This window comes from Oryctolagus cuniculus, chromosome 18 (assembly GCF_964237555.1).
Source record: "Oryctolagus cuniculus chromosome 18, mOryCun1.1, whole genome shotgun sequence".
Taxonomy (NCBI): Eukaryota; Metazoa; Chordata; class Mammalia; order Lagomorpha; family Leporidae; genus Oryctolagus; species Oryctolagus cuniculus.
Window position 1 is genome coordinate 22,783,393 of NC_091449.1, and position 17,338 is coordinate 22,800,730.

General features: G+C 54.3%; 1 protein-coding gene and 1 pseudogene across 1 annotated transcript in view; one reads left to right on the plus strand and one right to left on the minus strand.

The window, feature by feature from the left end:
• Positions 1–359: 359 nt before the first annotated feature.
• The window catches only part of LOC138846705 (TBC1 domain family member 3D-like), a 90,768-nt gene continuing 73,789 nt past the window's right edge, over positions 360–17,338 (plus strand). The window contains exon 1 of the mRNA XM_070063237.1: positions 360–446. The gene's annotated coding sequence lies outside the window, so the exon portion shown is untranslated. The remainder of the gene's footprint in view (positions 447–17,338) is intronic.
• LOC138846707 (tubulin alpha-3 chain-like) lies at positions 3,501–12,482 on the minus strand (annotated as a pseudogene).

Consider the following 17,338-nt stretch of genomic DNA (forward strand, 5'->3'; position numbering starts at 1 on the left):
CTATGTGGGACTCCCTATGCGACCTTGTGTTCTAAGAAAGAGGCCTTCACAGTTGGGCTATAATACAATTGCAGAGGCAGAAAGGAGGGGTGAGAGGTGCCGGTTGCCTGGGACTTGGGACCGTTACGGCCGGTAGCAGAGGGCCCTGGCACCCCTGGTTCCGGGGCAGTTCTGCCAGAGCCCTGCCCTCTTCACCTGGGCCCTGGGGAGAACACAGGCCCCACTTCTGGTGACCTTTAATGAAGCCAGGCCTGAGGACCCTGAGCCCTGCTACAGCAGAGCCACTTGGGGTTGGCTGGCAGACTTCTGTGATATCACAGTCACTGAGATGCGCACTCTGGGCTGGGAGGCGACCAGAGGCCAGTAGTGCGTCTACTGCCCAACTGACCAGTTGGTAGTGTGGGCAGCAGGCGCATTTCAGAGAATCACATGGATACTCAACGGAGGTGAGTGGGACTTGCTCTCTGCATGAGCTGTGGCGTGGGGAAGGTCCCGCCTAGGTGGGTGGCCCTGGTCTCCCATGCCAGGTTCCATGGGCAATGTGGCGGAGCTCTGAGTGCTGCCCCTGTGTGTAGAGCATGATTACAGTCATCTCATTCTTCCCGCTCTGCTGGTCACCAGTGTTGAATGGGCCTTGGTGTGAGTCTGAGTCTGGACACGGGTTCAAGAATAGGTGTCTGGTCAGCTGGTATCAGGTGGGGAAGGGAGGCCAGCTCTGAGAGCCAGAGAGATGCGGGAGCTGGGAGCAGGCCAGGGAGCCCCATAGACTTGGGCTCCCTGGAAGACTCGTGGCTGCCAGGCTGGGGGAGGAGCATCCTTTCCGAGGGCAAGGGAGGCAAGGTGGGGGCTGTCCTTCCCCACCGTCCCTAGTCCCTGAGCTCTGCACAAGTCATCCTCCAGGGACCAGGCCACCAGGTTCCCGCCTGTCTGGCTGTGTGGCTGCCCCACCTCTGACCAGGGGGACAGCCCTCAGGGCAGCATTCCCGTGGGCTCCCCGGTGCTGGCTCCCATGTGCGTGTGTGTCTTACAGATTGGATGTGAATGCCTTGAGGTCCCGGAGGGCCCAGGAGAGAGTAGCGCTCATCATGAAATATGAGCAGGTACGGGCCAGGTTGCTGAGGGAGAAGGTGGGGCCCTGCCTCAAGGACTGTGCCTGTGAGAGCCAGACCCCACCTCCCTGGGGACACGGGGAGAGGGGACTGGCAGACAGCTCCCCCAGTGAGTTCTTATCCGGGTACCCTCTCGGCTGTAGGGACTCCGAGGAGTAGCACTGTTGGAGACTGAAGAAGAGGACGATGAGGGCGGCTGCCTCATCCCTGACAGGCTTGGGTTCCTGCAGTGAGTCCTCCGCACCCCAGCTCACCCCAGGGCGGGACTGGGGTCAGAAACCCCAACATGAGGCGGCACACCTGTCCCCAGGGCCTGACCTTGAGCCCAGCTGTGGTCACAGGCAGGCACTGGTCAGCATTTGGCCAGAGCCGAGTGACCCTGGGACTCAGGACTGCAGGCAGAGACAGAGCTGGACGTGGGGCAAGCACTGGGCACTCTTACTCTGAGGCCTCTGTTTCTGTTAAGTAGAGGGGGTGGCTTGCGGGTCCCCATGCTCCCAGGCAACACAGCCTGGCCATCGCCACTCCAGAGCTGTGTCCACAGGGTTGGGGCACCAGCCTAGCATGTGGGCAGTTGTCCAGCAGGTGCCTGGCTTCAGGGGCCAGGCTCAAGGCTTATGAAGACCTAGTCTGAAGGGTGGCCAGGGATGTGGTCTCTGTGGCTCTGAACCTGCTTGTGGGCTCCCGCAGTACAGACCGTGGGGAGGGTGCAGCTTATGGCCCTGCCCCTGGGTCTGTGCTGGCAGGAGTGGGGCCTGGGGCAGGAGTCGGACTTGGAGGCTGTTCCCACAGATGCAGGGAGAGAGGCCCCGTGGCTGGAGGGTGGGCTCCGGTGACCTGCAGGGATGGAGCCATCTTGGGCTGTCTCTGGCATGACTCAGAAGCCCACCTTAGCATGGGGATAAGGGCTTCTGCCTCCATGTTGTGCTAGAACCTGGAGAATAAGTAGGAGCAGAGTGGTGGAGAGATGGCCAGGGTCTGGCTGACAGAGGAGGGGTGAGGTGGGGCACATGACCTCAGGAGGCCAGGGCACAGGGGGGAGGGTGGGCGGTGGGGGACCCTGAGGGGTGTGGGGGTCCCAGGTACCTCGAGCCCCAGGTGCACACTCACAGCACTGAGCATCTCTCAGGCAGGCCACCCGGACTCGGTCAGTTCCAGGGTGACGTCCTGGGCAGAGCTGATATGGGGATATAGCTGCCTCAGCCCTGGGCAGCCTGGCCCTGCTCAGGACAGGCACCCCACAACCGCTGTGGGGGGCTGCCCCACACCCACGAAGGTGGACCTCTGACAGGCCTGGAGCCCCCACTGGCAGGAAGAGCCCCTGCCTGGCCCTGGGCTCCCTGTGCTCATGGTCACCAGCCCCTCCCTCCCCATCTCAGTCCCCTGGGCTGAGAGGATGAAGCTGGTCCTTCCCTGGCCCACTAGGGAGGTCGCGGTGCCTGTTGTGGTCCTGTCCTCACCTCTCCACCTCCCTTGCTTTCCAGTGAGCAGAAGTTGCCCCACGTCAGCACCCCGGGGGTAAAGGGGCACCACAGATGGCTGCAGTGGCCGGAGCTGTGCTGACCTGAAGCCAGGAGACAGGAGCTTCATCCGTTTCTCTCACACGGGTGCAGGAGCCCAAGGGCTTGGGGCATCGTCCACAGCTTTCCCAGACCACAGCAGAGAGCTGGATCAGAAGTGGAGCAGCTGGGAGTTGAACTGATCTCCATATGAGATGCTGGCACTGCAGACAGCTGCTTTAGCCGCCACACCACAGCGTTAGCCCATGCTCCACTTCTAATCCAGATTCCTGCTAATGTGCCTGGGAAAGCAGCAGATGGCCAAGTCCCTGGGCCCCTGCACCCATGTGGGAGACCTGGGAGAAGCTCCTGGCTCTGGAAGAGCCCACCTCTGGCAGTTGTGGCCATTTGGGGAGTGAACCAGCAGATGGAAGACCGCTCTCTCTCTCTACCTCTGCCTCTCTGTAACTCTGCCTTTCAAATAAATAAAATACAACTTGAAAGAAAAAAATAGGTCATCTGTGTCGAGCTGCCATCAAGGGGCTGAGAGCGTCTAACAAGTGGTGGGTGATCAGAGGAAGCACAGCCATCCACGTGGGAAACGGCAGACACACTGCTCTGGGTTTCTCATGTCATTTTCCATCTGAATGATCTGGAACTCGAAACTCCCCCAATACATGGGAACTCATCAGAGCTTACAAATGTGGAATCCATAGTTTTGTCTATGGGGAAAATCATTGTGGACAAGGTTAAAAACCAAAGGGCATGAAGACGCAAACCAGGTGTGTCAGGGCACGCAGCCTGCTAATCACAGTATGCCTTCTCCCGGAGGTCTGCTGCCCGCTGATGGGGTGACACCTCCCAACGCCCAGGCCTACCTTAAAGCTGGTCGGGCATCAGTCCACAAACTGGATGGTGAGCTTGGTCTTGATGGTGGTGATGGCCGCATTGACGTCCATCGGGACCACATCACCCCTGTACAGCATGCAGCAGGCCATGTACTTGCCATGGCAAGGGTTACACTTCATCTGATTGGCCGGCTCGAAGCAGGCATTGGTGATCTTGGCCACGGACAGCTGCTCGTGGTAGGCCTTCTCCGCCAAGATGACCGGGGTGTAGGTGGCCAGCGGGAAGTGGATGCGGGGGTACAGCACCAGGCTGGTCTGGAACTCCGTCAAGTCCACATTCAGGGCCCCATCGAATCGCAGGGAGGCCGTGATGGACGACACGATCTGCCTGATCAGGCGGTTGAGGTTGTACTTGGGACGCTCGATGTCCAGGTTGCGCCGACAGATGTCGTAGATAGCTTCATTGTCCACCATGAAGACACAATCAGAATATTCCAGGGTCGTGTGGGTGGTCAGGATGGAGTTGTACGGCTCCACCACGGCCGTGGAAACCTGCGGCACTGGGTGGATGGCAAACTCCAGCTTGGACTTCTTGCCATAGTGCACCGACAGCTGCTCCATGAGCAGAGATGCGAACCCGGAGCCGGTGCCACCCCCAAAGCTGTGGAAGATGAAGAAGCCCTGCAGCCCCGTACACAGGTCCGCCTGCGAGAAACCACACAGCGTGAGCCGGGTCCGGGCAGGCCGTGCCGCCCACCTGCCCCCAGCGGGCTCACTTCTCTCGGCCTCTGCAAGTTAACACAGACTCAGACCGTCTGCGGTGAACACGTGTTAGAGCAGAAGCAAAGAAGCACACGATAAGACCCACAGTGAGTCGCACACGCACCCTCCGCAGAGGCCTCTGCAGACCAGGTCGGGCTCCTGATCCTGGCCTGAGTGTTGGGGAGCCACCTCCCCTGCCAACCCAAGGCTATGCGGGACGAGGGCGCCCCTTACCAGTTTGCGGATGTGGTCCAGCACGAGGTCCACGATCTCCTTGCCGATGGTGTAATGGCCCCTGGTGTAATTGTTGGCCGCGTCTTCCTTCCCGGTGATGAGCTGCTCCGGGTGGAACAACTGCCTGTACGTGCCCGTGCGCACTTTGTCTGCAGAGAGACCAGGGAGGCCGGGGCCTGCTGTACTCACCGAGACGGCGCGGCCGGCCCTGCTCAGTTCCACAAAGCACACGCTGTGCGCTGTAGCCCCCACGGGCGCAAGTGTCTCAGAAAACGTCTGTGATGCAAAACCACCCTTGCACTTCGTGGATCTCAGCGGGTGAGGTCAACTCACCGAAGGAATCCCAGAGTTCCCTGCTGCGGTGAAGGGAGAGCAGCTCTCACCCCTCACACGGGGACCGATTTGTTTCAAGGAATAATTTAAAACTGGGCAGTGCCTAGGTCAGTGTGGCTTTGGCTGGGCAGTCCTGTCGGGGTTGCCCAGGTGCTCTGGGCCTCCCAGGCTGTGACACTGTTGTCCCCTGGCACACCCATCTCTCTGCAGCTCTCCTTCACACAACCTTGGGCTCTAAGCTGGGAGAACCACACGAATGCTCTACGCTGACCTTGTCATGTGGGAGATGCAGCAGCACACAGAGCACGGCGGCAGGGAGGGAACCAGCACACACGGGGTCTGCAGAAGCCACCCGACCAAGGCCGAGGCAGCCCCCGGCACATCTCTCCGCAGCCCACCGTGTGCCGGCAGAGCAGCTGTGGGTCAGGGGTTGCCGAGTCGCACAGTCAGACTGTGCATCGTGAACCTTTCGGTTCTCACTCGACAACAGCATGGGCTCCTACAGCTGTTCTCTCTGCAGGGGAGCCCACACCGGGCATCCCACCCTGTGGTACCCGAGCACCTACCGACCACTGTGGGCTCCAGGTCCACAAACACGGCTCTGGGCACGTGCTTGCCCGCCCCCGTCTCACTGAAGAACGTGTTGAACGAGTCATCACCACCACCGCCACCGATGGTTTTGTCACTTGGCATCTGACCGTCGGGCTGAATGCCATGTTCAAGGCAGTACAACTCCCAGCAGGCGTTGCTGATCTGGACGCCCACCTGCCCCACGTGGATAGAGATATACTCGCGCTGGGAACCAGAACATAAATGTAAAACTCGCTCATTGTCAGGCAAGCTGCAGCTACAGGGCATGTGAAACACTTTCACAGTGTATAACCCTTCAGTTTCTAGGGCTTTTTCAACTTTCATTTTCTACAATGGTTAGGTCACCCTTGTATCCTTGCTCACTCTAGCTATTAAGTGCCACAGTTAGCCCTAGAACCTAAATGTTTGCCATCACACAAAAATTACATTATTTTAAAAGTTGGTGGCCAATGAATTCCCGGGGCCAGCACTGTGGCATAGCAGGTAAAGCTGCTGCCTGCAACATCATCTCCCATCCCAGCTGCTCCATTTCCGATTCTGCTCCTTGCTAACAGCCTGGGAAAAGCAGTGGAAGATGACCCAAGTTTGGGCTCCTGTCTCCCTCATAGGAGACCTGGATGAAGCTACTGTCCTGGCTTCAGCCTTGGCTGTTGCAGCCATCTGGGGAAGGAACCAGCAAATGGAAAATCTCCCTCCCTCTCTCTCTTTCTCTCAAATAAATGATCTGTCAAAAAAAAATAGATGAATTCGTTCTTATGGCCAGCCACAGTAATTCTCTGAATACACAGCATTTGTGAACTGTGCCTGATCAAAAGATAATGTGAATTGGGAGAGAAAGAATGGGCAAGGTCCCACGTGGTCACTATGTGTCTGCCACCTGCCCTCCCACATCCAGTCTGCCGTTTCAATCCCATTGTGTGCTTCGGGAGGCTGACATATGTGGTCAGCATCAGAGGGAGTCGCTGGCCTCTGGCCTCATACAGGCAGCAGCAGCCAACTAGACAGTGTGGTCAGGGGCCTGGTCCCTGGCTCCCTCCCTACATACTGGCTGGGACTCACTGAGAACCTTTATCAAAGCCCCAGTCCTCAGCATTTGGCACTCTTCATACAGCTGCCTTCTCAACTGCTAGTAACTACTTCCTCCTCCGACCTCTTCAAGCCCAGGAGCACAACAGCTCCAGGCATGAGGCATGCTGGGACCCAGAACTGTCCTTTGATGCTTTCTTATTTTATGACTCTTAATTAACTTATTTTTATTTATTTGAAAGGCAGAGATGAGAAACATCTTCCATCCACTGGTTCATCCCCCAAAAGCCTCCAATAGCCACGGCTGGGCCAGGTGGAATCCAGGATCCAGGACCTCCATTTGGATCTCCTCATGCTGGCCAGAAACCCAAGCATCTGGGCATCACCTACAGCTTCCCAGGTGTAGTAGCAGGAAGCTGGATCAGAAGCACAGACCAGCTTGGACTCAAGCCAAGCACTCCAGTGTGGGACATGAATGTCCTAACTGGTATCTTCAGCCCAAGAATAATCGCCTGCCCTCATGGTTTAACTCTATCCATATCTATGCTGCTTAGCTTCTCCTCAAGGCACCCATTTTGAATGGACCATCTGTTTCCTGCCAGGAGCCTGACTGGACATACACTAGCGATTTATTCAATTTTATTTTATTTTTAAAATGCTTTTATTTATTTGAAAGAGAGAAAGTTACACAGAGAGAGGAGAGGCAGAGATAAAGAGAGGTCTTCCATCCACTGGTTCACCCCCCCAGATGGCTGCAGCAGCCAGAGGTAGGCTGATCCGAAGCCAGGAGCTTCTTCTGGGTCTCCTACACAGGTACAGGGGCCCACGGATTTGGGCCATCTTCTGCTGTTTTCCTAGGCCATTGCAGAGAGCTGGATCAGAAGTAGAGCAGCCAGGTCTCGAACTAGCACCCATACAGGATGTTGGCACTGAAGAGGGTGGCTGGTTACCCGCCACACCACAGTGCCGGCCCCATTTTAAAAAATCTTTATTTGGAAGGCAGAAGAGGGACAGAAACAGAGAACAGAGGTAGATCTTCCATCCACTTGTTCACTCTCCAAATGCCTGCAACAGCCAGGGCTGGGAGGCAGGCAAAGCCAGGAGCCCAGAACTCAATTCACATCTCCCTTGTGCAAGGCACTGACGGAAGAACTTGAGACATCTGCTGCCTCCAGGGAGTGCATTAGCACGAAGCTGGAATTGGAAGCTCAGGCAGGACTCAAACCCAGACACTAATATGGAATGTGGGTGTCCCAAGTAACATCTTAATTGCTGGACCAAATATCCACCCCGACTTGTGGATATTGTAAACCACAAATACTCATAGAGATCACATCAAATTTGAGGTGCTCACCCATTCAATTCTAATCTACAATCCTAAGAACTTGAAGTCCTATTTCCTACTGTATTTGCAACAAATATCAGAGTCTGCAGAGGCATTCAAATATAAACATAATGCAATACTCTCAGTAGGAAGCATTTTTTTAAAGTAGAAAGAATTTTTTTTAAAAACAATGTCTATCTACCTGAAAGACACGGAGAACAAAGAGAGATCTTCCATTCACTTGTTCACTCCCCAAATGGCTGCAACAGCCAGGGCAGGGCCAGGCCAAAGCCAGGAGCCAGGAACTGCATGCTGGTCTCCCACATGGGTGGCAGCGGCCCAAGAACTTGGACCGTCTTCCACTGGTTTCCCAGGCTGATTAGCAGACAGCTGAGCAGCCAGAACTTGAACTGGTGGCTCCAGTATGGGGTGCTGGGGTTATTAGTGGAAACTGAACCCACTGTGCCATGCCAGCCCACAGAAAGCTCTCCAATACAAAGGAACTCACTCCTCCAAGGGAGGAATCCACCAACATTCAGGGAAAAACCCTTTTGAGTCCACTTAACGACTTGAATCCATATTACTTTTTAAATAACTTACTCATTTATCTCTAAGGCAGAGTTAAGAGAGAGAGGAAAAGACAGATTATTTTGCCTTACACTTAAATCCAGGTACCGTGTATTTCACAAGGTGCCTTATTTGGCATTCTACTCAGCTTGCCCCAGTAACATCCAAGTAAGATCTGTGACATCCATAAATCCCCAATTTCTTCATTTATAAAATGGGGATGGAGAACAGCCATTTCCATCTCTAATCAGAGCATCCGAGAAAATTATTCTTTGCTTTCAAGACAGTCACTATAAATTACCATTGCGACCCTCACCTGGGTCAATTTTAGATTTTACTTTATAGTCTTTATTTGTTAGAGATTTATTTATTTATTTGAAAGGCACAGTCGAGAGAGAGAGGGAGAAAAAGAAAGTGAGCTTCCATCTGCTGGCGTACTCCCCAAAATGCCTGAAATGGCCAGGGGTGGGTCAGACTAAAGCCAGGAGCTTCATCCAGGTGCCCCACGTGGGTGCAGGGGCCAAGCACTTGGGCCATCTTCTACTGCTTTCCCAGGCCATTACCAGGGAGGTGGATCAGAAGTGGAGCAGCCGGGACTAGATGGTGCCACTGTTGGCTTCTTTATTTTTTAAAAAAGTATTTATTTGAAAAGGCAGACAGAAAGATATAGGTATTTATTTGAAAGGCAGTTAGAGAGAAGGATTTGGTTCACACCCCAAATGGCTGCCACATCTAAGACTGAGCTAAGCCAAAGCCAGGAGCCAGGAACTTTATTCCAGGTATCCCACATGGGTAGCTGGAATACTTGGGCCATCCTCTGCTGCCTTCCCAGGGGGGCGCCAGTTTGAGTCCCAGCTGCTCCACTTCCAATCCGGCTCTCTGCTGTGGCCTGGGAGGGCGGTGAAAGATGGCCCAAGTGCTTTGGCCCCTGCACTTGTGTGGGAGACCCGGAGGAGGCTCCTGGCTCTGGATCGGCGCAGCTCCAGCCATTGTGGCCATCTGGGGAGTGAACCAGCGGATGGAAGACCTCTCTCTCTCTCTCTCTGCCTCTCTTTCAAATAAATAAATAAATCTTTAAAAAGAATTTACTGAAGGGGCCAGGATTGTGGCATAATGCGTAAGCTACCGCCTGAAATTCCAGCATCCCATCTGGGCACTGGTTCGAGTCCCAGCTGCTCCACTGTTGATTAGCTCCCTGCTAATGCGTCTGGGAAAGCAGTGAAGATGGCCCAAGTCCTTAGGCCCCTGCTACCCATGTAGGAGACTCGGATGAAGCTCCTGGTTCCTGGCTTCCGCCTGGCCCAGCCATGGCTGTTGCGGCCTTTTGGGGAGCAAACCAGTGGATGGAAGATCTCTATCTTTCCCTTTCTCTCCCTGTAAGTCTGTGTTTCAACTAAATAACTCTTTTTTAAAAATTTATTTGAAATTAGACACAAGAGACAGTGAACTCCCATATCCTGGTTCACTCCACAACTGCCTAGGAGCCAGAAACTCAATCCAGATCTCCCATGTGGACAGCAGGAGTCCAGTTACCTCTCAGGGTTTGCGTGAGTCAGGATTCAGCAGTCAGAAGCCAGAACTGGGTATAGAACCTGTATACTCTGATGTGGGACACGAGCTTGTTAACCGGCATCTTAACTGCTAAACACTCACCCCCCAATTGTACATTTCTTTAGTAAGCTCTCATTTCAATAAAAACCATTTCCAGCGCAGGCATCTGGCACAGTGCTACTAAAAGGGATGCTCGCATCCCATTATCCGAGTTCCTGATTTGAGTCCCCGCGACACTGCTTCCAATCCAGCTTCCCACCACTCTGCACCCTGGGAGGCTGCCAAGTGACAGCTCAAGTACCTGGGTCCCTGCCACCCATGTGGCAGTTCCCGACTGAGTTCCAGGCTCTGGGGCTTGGCCTGCCCCATCCCTGGCTGTCGCTGTGATTTGGGAGTGAACTAACAGAGGGAACGTTTCTCTCTTCTCTGCTATGGAGAGAACACTGCTGGGACTGTTTGAGTGCAAGCTGACAAACTAGGATTATTCAGACTTGGGTAGTTATTTAGGATCCCGTGTGCTGCTTTTAAATGAGTAGCTTTTTACTTTAAAGATTTATTTATTTATACAGAGAGGTAGATGCGAAGAGAGAGGTCTTCCATCTGCTGGTTCACTCCCCAAATGGCCAAAACAGCTGGAACTGGGCCAATCCAAAGCCAGGAGCTTCTTCTGGGTCACCCAGTGGGTGCAGGGGCCCAAGGACTTGGGCCATCTTCTGCTTTCCCAGCCATAGCAGAGAGCTGGATCGGAACTGGAATAGCCAGGACTAGAACCAGCACCCATATGGAATGCCGGCACTGCAGGAGGAGGCTTTACCTGCTATGCTCAGTGTCGCCCAATGAATAAGCTTTTTAAAAGCTTCTCAAGGGCCGGCGCTGTGGCTCACTTGGCTAATCCTCCGCCTTCGGTGCCGGAATCCCATATGGGCGCCGGGTTCTAGTCCTGGTTGCTCCTCTTCCAGTCCAGCTCTCTGCTGTGGCCCAGGAGAGCAGGGGAGGCTGGCCCAGGTGCTTGGGCGCCTACACCCGTATCGGAGACCAGGAGGAAGCACCTGGCTCCTGGCTTCAGATCGGCATAGCTCCGGCCGTAGCAGCCATTTGGGAGGTGAATCAACGGAAGGAAGACCTTTCTCTCTGTCTCTCCCTCTCATTGTCTCTAACTCTACCTGTCAAATAAATAAATAAAAAATCTTTTAAAAAAAGAAAAAAGCGTCTCAACGGTGGGCATTTGACACTGGTTAAGATGCCACTTGGCTTCCCATATCCAAATGTCTGGGTTTGAGTTTTGGCTCTGCTCCCAACTCCAGCTTCCTGGGAGGCTGCAGGGGACGGCTCAAGCACTCTGTCTCCTGACGCACACGTGGGAGACCGGCTGCCACCAAGGCTCCAACTTCAGGCTTCAGGCATGGCCCAGCACCCTTGTTGTGGCCATTTGAGGAATGAACCAGCAAATGGAAGATCTTTTGTCTTTCAAACAAAATGGAGAATACAACTTTTTAGAACTTCTCAGTTGAATTTTTGTTTTAAAAGACCTGGAAAAAGGCAGAATTAGAGCGAGATCTTGCATCTGCTGCTTCACTCTCAAAATGGCTGCAATGGCCAGGGCTGGGCCAGGCCGAAGCCAGGGGCCTGGAACTACCTGGGCAGGACTTGGGCCACCTTCCACTGTCTTCCCAGCGCATGGGCAGGGAGCTGGATCGGCAGTGGAGCAGCCACGACCGGAAGCGGCGCTCACCGAGGCTGCCAGTCCCAAGGCGGGGCGGCCTACCCGCCGGCGCCACCACAGCAGCCGCTCAGTGGAAATTTCCAATAGGAGAAACAGCCATGGCTACATGCACAAAGGCACTGCGGGCTCCTCTAGGAGCAGGGACAAGCGCCCTCCAGGCTTCAGAGCCCACCGCTACTTCCAGAGACTGACAACCCTGATCCTGCCTAACTCCATCAGCGCCACGGGCATCACTTTTTTTTTTTTTTTTTTTTTTTTTTTTTTTTTTTTTTTTTTGACAGGCAGAGTGGACAGTGAGACAGAGAGACAGAGAGAAAGGTCTTTCTTTGCCGTTGGTTCACCCTCCAATGGCCGCCACGGCCGGCGCACCGCGTTGATCTGATGGCAGGAGCCAGGTGCTTCTCCCGGTCTCCCAGGGGGTGCAGGGTCCAAGGACATCATCGTCCTCTGCACTCCCGGGCCACAGCAGAGAGCTGGCCTGGAAGAGGCGCAACCGGGACATAATCCGGCGCCCCGACCGGGACTAGAACCTGGTGCGCCGGCACCGCAAGGCGGAGGATTAGCCTAGTGAGCACGGCACAGGCTGGGCATCACTTTTAAAAAATAAAAAATTCCCTCCCTCTCCCAACCCGGCTGCGCCGGGCGCTTAGCCACCGACTCCCAGGGCAATCCGCCTTCATCCGGTCACCGCTGCCCTCAGACCCGAGAGCACCATGGACGCCCTGGGCCGCCCGCGTCCTGCCCCGGCCTCCTCTCCCACCCTCCTCTCTGGCCGCCCCAAGTGGCGGGCTGTTCCGCCCGCCGGCCTGGGCCAGTCCCCGGGACCCTACCGCGGTGAACTTCACCGCTGCCGCCTGCCGCTGCTACTGGACTTGAACTGCCGCCGGAGCCAGCAGCCACCAGGGCGCACGCGCGCCCAACCGCCCGTAGCTGCCTCGCGCTGCCCCGGATTCGCTGGGGGGCAGTCATTGGTCAGGAGTCCCTCAAGGCGGGCCAAGGCTCCGGATCCTGCTTCCTATTGGCTGATGCTCAGCCAGCGGATCTGGGGCGCCTTCTGATTGGGTGTGGGTTTGGCGGGAAGGGCGCGGAGTGGCCGATGGCTGCACAGACCCGACGGTGAGGGCGGAAGCGCTGTGGTGGAGCTTGGGGCATTGCCGGGCACCCAAGCCCCAGCTGTGCGAATGACTGCAGTAGGAGGAAGTGGGCTGTCCACCCGCTCCCCAGGCACCCTGGGGCTGTTCTCCTCCACGCTCCTCGTTCGGTCTTTGCAGACTTGGCCACCTCCAAGAGGTCTACTTCCCTGTCGACCCAGTCCTGGCACCCTGCTCTGTTTTCTCCCAGCAGGAAAGCCATTCCCATTCAGCACTCAGGAGACCGGCAGGGTTTGATTGCTGCTTTAGTGTGAAGGAATGAGTTTCCCGGCCACAGGAGCGGGAGGGTACCCCCTACTCCCAGAAGATGGGATGGGGTGGGATCGAGTGCCCGCTTTGGTGGACTTTGGAAAAATTGTCAGGTTTTTTCGAATCTTACGGATCATCTTAAATTTATTTATTTTTCTTTTTAATTTGACAGAGTTAGACAGTGAGAGAAAGAGAGAGAAAGGTCTTCTTTCCGTTGGTTCACTCCCCAAATGGCCGCCACGGCTGGCGCTGTGCCGATCCAAAGCCAGGAGCTTCCTCCGGGTCTCCCATGTGGGTGCAGGGGCCCAAGGAGCTGGGCCATCCTCCAGTGCACTCCCGGGCCACAGCAGAGAGCTTGACCAGACGAGGAGCAACCAGGACTAGAACCTGGCAGCCATATGGGATGCCGGCACTGCAGGCGGAGGATTAACCAAGTGAGCCACGGCGCCGGCCCCAGGCACTTAACTACTTGAGCCATAACCTACTGCATCCCAGGATCACATTAGCAGGCAGCTGGATTGGAAGCAGAGTAGCCACGGTGGCCACTGGAGGGTGAACCAGCGGCAAAGGAAGACCTTTCTCTCTGTCTCTCTCTCTCACTGTCCACTCTGCCTGTCAAAAAAAAAAAAAAAAAAAAAAAAGGAAAACTCTCTTTGAATAATGTGTCTCTTCCATTTGTCCTGAACTTTTCTTTCAGTTATGCCACTAATCCACATATTAGGTGGCATCCTCCATCTTTCACCTGTTTTTCTCAGGCTGCAGTGACAGAGAACCAGGAACTAAAGTTATTCCGAGGTCGAGTTTTGTCTCCAGGCAGCAGTCAGTGTAAAGGGTTCTGAAGCGGGAAGGAGCTTTGAGAAGAGAAGGAAGAGAAGACATTGCTGGTGGGAGGACAGACGCAGAGGGGTGCGTATGAGAGCAGAGGGAACGGCAAGGCCTTGTCGGCATGGTATATATGTACATTTGAAGTGTGAAGAGAAGCCATTAGGCATTTTTTTATTATGGTTCATCTTATTGTTTTATTGAGACCCCTCATCTGTGGGTTCACTCCCCAAATGCCTGCATTGGCTGGCACTAGATCAGGCCAAAACAGGAGCCAGACTCCAGCTGCATCTCCTGCACAGGTGGCTGACACTCAACTGTTTGGGCCATCATCACCTGCTGCCTCCCTGGGTGTGTGCATTAGCAGGAAGCTGAAATCAGGAGCTGAGCCCGGGCTGGAGCCCAGCACTCTAACACGGGACACAGTTGTCCCAAGCGGCATTTAACCACTATGCCAAATGTTCACCCTCAACTGGTGACTTTTAATGAGGGCAGTGACTTGACATTGACTTACATTTCAATTGCAAGGTCATTTTTCCAGCTCAATGGAGAATCTATTGTGAGGGAAAGCATAGAAGTGGAGAGGCAAGAGATAATTAACTGGCTTGGCCTAAGTCAAGGGTGGGGAACTTTTTTTTTTCTTTTTTGCCAAGGGCAAGATGTAGATATGTAGAACATCATTTGCAAGCCATACAAAGTTATCAACTTAAAAATTAGCCTGCTGGGGACAGCATCATGGCGCGTCGAGGGTAAGGCCACTGTATACGGTGTGGCATCCCATGTGGGCACTGGTTTGAGTTCCAGCATAGGTTGTCCCACACAAAGAAATACCCCTCATGAGTAGGCAATGGCCAGGAGAGAAAAGGGTGGGAGAGGGAAAGCACAGAGCTCCCCAGCGCCTCCTCCAGTCCTGGTCTGTGGTGACAGAGGGAGAATGTATCCCAGCACCTGCTTTTGGGTGGAGTGTGGGTTGGGGTGGTGTAGCCTCTGCAGATATGAAACTACCTGGGCATTATATGTTACCTCCATAAAATCCTAAAATGGAGCCTTATAGACATGTTTCCATGGCAAACTCCCCCCTCAGGTCCTGCATGCTGAAGCAGATGCATCTGGGAAAGGGGGAAGTAGAATAGATTTGATTGACAAGTAGTAGGCTAGAATTACACAGGGGGTGGGGGCTTGTGGCTCCCAGGTACCTCCAGCTCTGGCTATCCTAATTAGCTGCCTGCCTAATCCTATGTCAGGTTACATTCCTGTCTCCTGGCTTCGGGCCAGCCTAGTTCTGGCCATTGCAGGTATATGGGAATGAACCAGCAGGTGGGACCTCCACCTCTCTGCCTCTCAAATAAATTATCCTAATACAAAAATATTGTGAGACCTGGGGGCCAGCGCTGTGGCACAGTGGGTTAAAGCCCTGGCCTGAGGCCAGCGCCGCGGCTCACTAGGCTAATCCTCCGCCTTGCGGCGCCGGCACACTGGGTTCTAGTCCCGGTCGGGGTGCTGGATTCTGTCCCGGTTGCCCCTCTTCCAGGCCAGCTCTCTGCTGTGACCAGGGAGTGCAGTGGAGGATGGCCCAAGTGCTTGGGCCCTGCACCCCATGGGAGACCAGGAGAAGTACCTGGCTCCTGCCATCGGATCAGCGCAGTGCGCCGGCTGCAGCGGCCATTGGAGGGTGAACCAACGGCAAAAAGGAAGACCTTTCTCTCTGTCTCTCTGTCTCACTGTCCACTCTGCCTGTCAAAAAAAAAAAAAAAAAAAAAAGCCCTGGCCTGAAGCGCCGGCATCCCATATGGGTGCCAGTTATAGTCCCGGCTACTCCTCTTCTAATCCAACTCTGCTATGGCCTGGGAAAGCAGTAGAAGATGGTCCAAGTCCTTGGGCCCCTGCACCCGTGTGAGATGTGGAAGAGGCTCCTGGCTCCTGGCTTTGGTTCAGCACAGCTCCGGCCATTGCAGCCATCTGTGGAGTGAACCAGGAGATGGAAGACCTCTCTCCCTGTCTCTACCTCTCTCTGTAACTCTTTCAAATAAATAAATCTTTTTAAAAAATTATGGTGAGACCTATTATTTAACTGGTTTCAGACTGCTTATTCATAATTTTCTTTTTTTTTTATTTTTCTTTCTCTATTTCTTTTTTTGGACAGGCAGAGTGGACAGTGAGAGAGAGAGAGAGAGAGAGAGAAAGGTCTTCCTTTTTGCCGTTGGTTCACCCTCCAATGGCCGCCGCTGCAGCCGGCGCACCGCGCTGATCCGAAGCCAGGAGCCAGGTGCTTCTCCTGGTCTCCCATGGGGTGCAGGGCCCAAGCACTTGGGCCATCCTCTACTGCACTCCCTGGTCACAGCAGAGAGCTGGCCTGGAAGAGGGGCAACCGGGACAGAATCTGGCGCTCCGACCAGGACTAGAACCTGGTGTGCCGGCGCCGCAAGGTGGAGGATTAGTCTATTGAGCCACGGCGCCAGCCATGCTTATTCATAATTTTCAATATTAATAAGCCTGCGGGCTCTTGCCACATATTCAGAGAAGAATTCTGAATACTGGCTCAAATAGACCAGATAACATGGTAAGTTTTTAAGCTTTTTATTCAGTGAGAATAATGTGCAGGAGAGTGAGGGCTTTATTTAGAGGAGAAAGAGAAGTCTAGAAGACAAATTGGGTCCATACCAGGCAGAGCAGACCAGCAGCAAGCGTACAGGCAGGAGAGCAGAGAGCCAAGGCCAAGGGCAACAAGGCGAACAAGGGCAAACTAGGGAGGGGCCCGCTGTGTCCCAAAGGGGAGTGGTTACATAGTCTGATTGGCAGGCGGGCATACAGGTGGGGTCAGGTAGGGGCTTGAGCTCACCCAGGGCATGGTGAAGGCAAGGTCTTCCAGCTCACAAATCGAATCGATTTTTATCCTATCTGCCTGCTTACACTAAAATCTCTCCAACCAGTGAGAGGGGGAACAACAAGGTAAAAGGCAAACAATTCCCTCCTTAAAGGATGTGACCCGGAAGCACTTACCTCCTTCAAAGAGAGAAGAGGGTCTGAGGGCATGCAGTGAGGGACTTGAGTGTCTACAGGTCAGTTAGAGGGGAAGCAACCAACAGAGCTGTGACCACAGAAGAGGCAAGCAGGAGTGGAATAACCGTACGGTGTGGAGAGGGAAAACTCAGAAATAATGACAGATGCCAAGGCCAGCCTAGTTCTGGGTGTTTCCAGAGGTCATCACCCAAAAGGCTCAGAACAGACAGAGGCCATGATAATGTGAAACAACGTCATTGTTCCTGAGGTTACAGACGGCATCCTAGGCATGGGGCAGGGACACCTGTGCGCTTCCTGCTTCTGCACCTGCGGCCCAGGTAGCTGGAATGCATCAGGTAAGACAGCTGCTGTGAGCACTAGCTGGGCTCTGAAACAATCTAATTTTTTCCATGCGTGAGGACAACCCTCTTATTCGGGGCTGGGGAGCAGGCCATCACAAGTGGAAGTCAGGTGAGAATCTCCCAGAAGGGATTCCTAGGGGCAGCTTTACTCGGATTAACGACAAAACTGTAGCTCTTCCACGGAGAA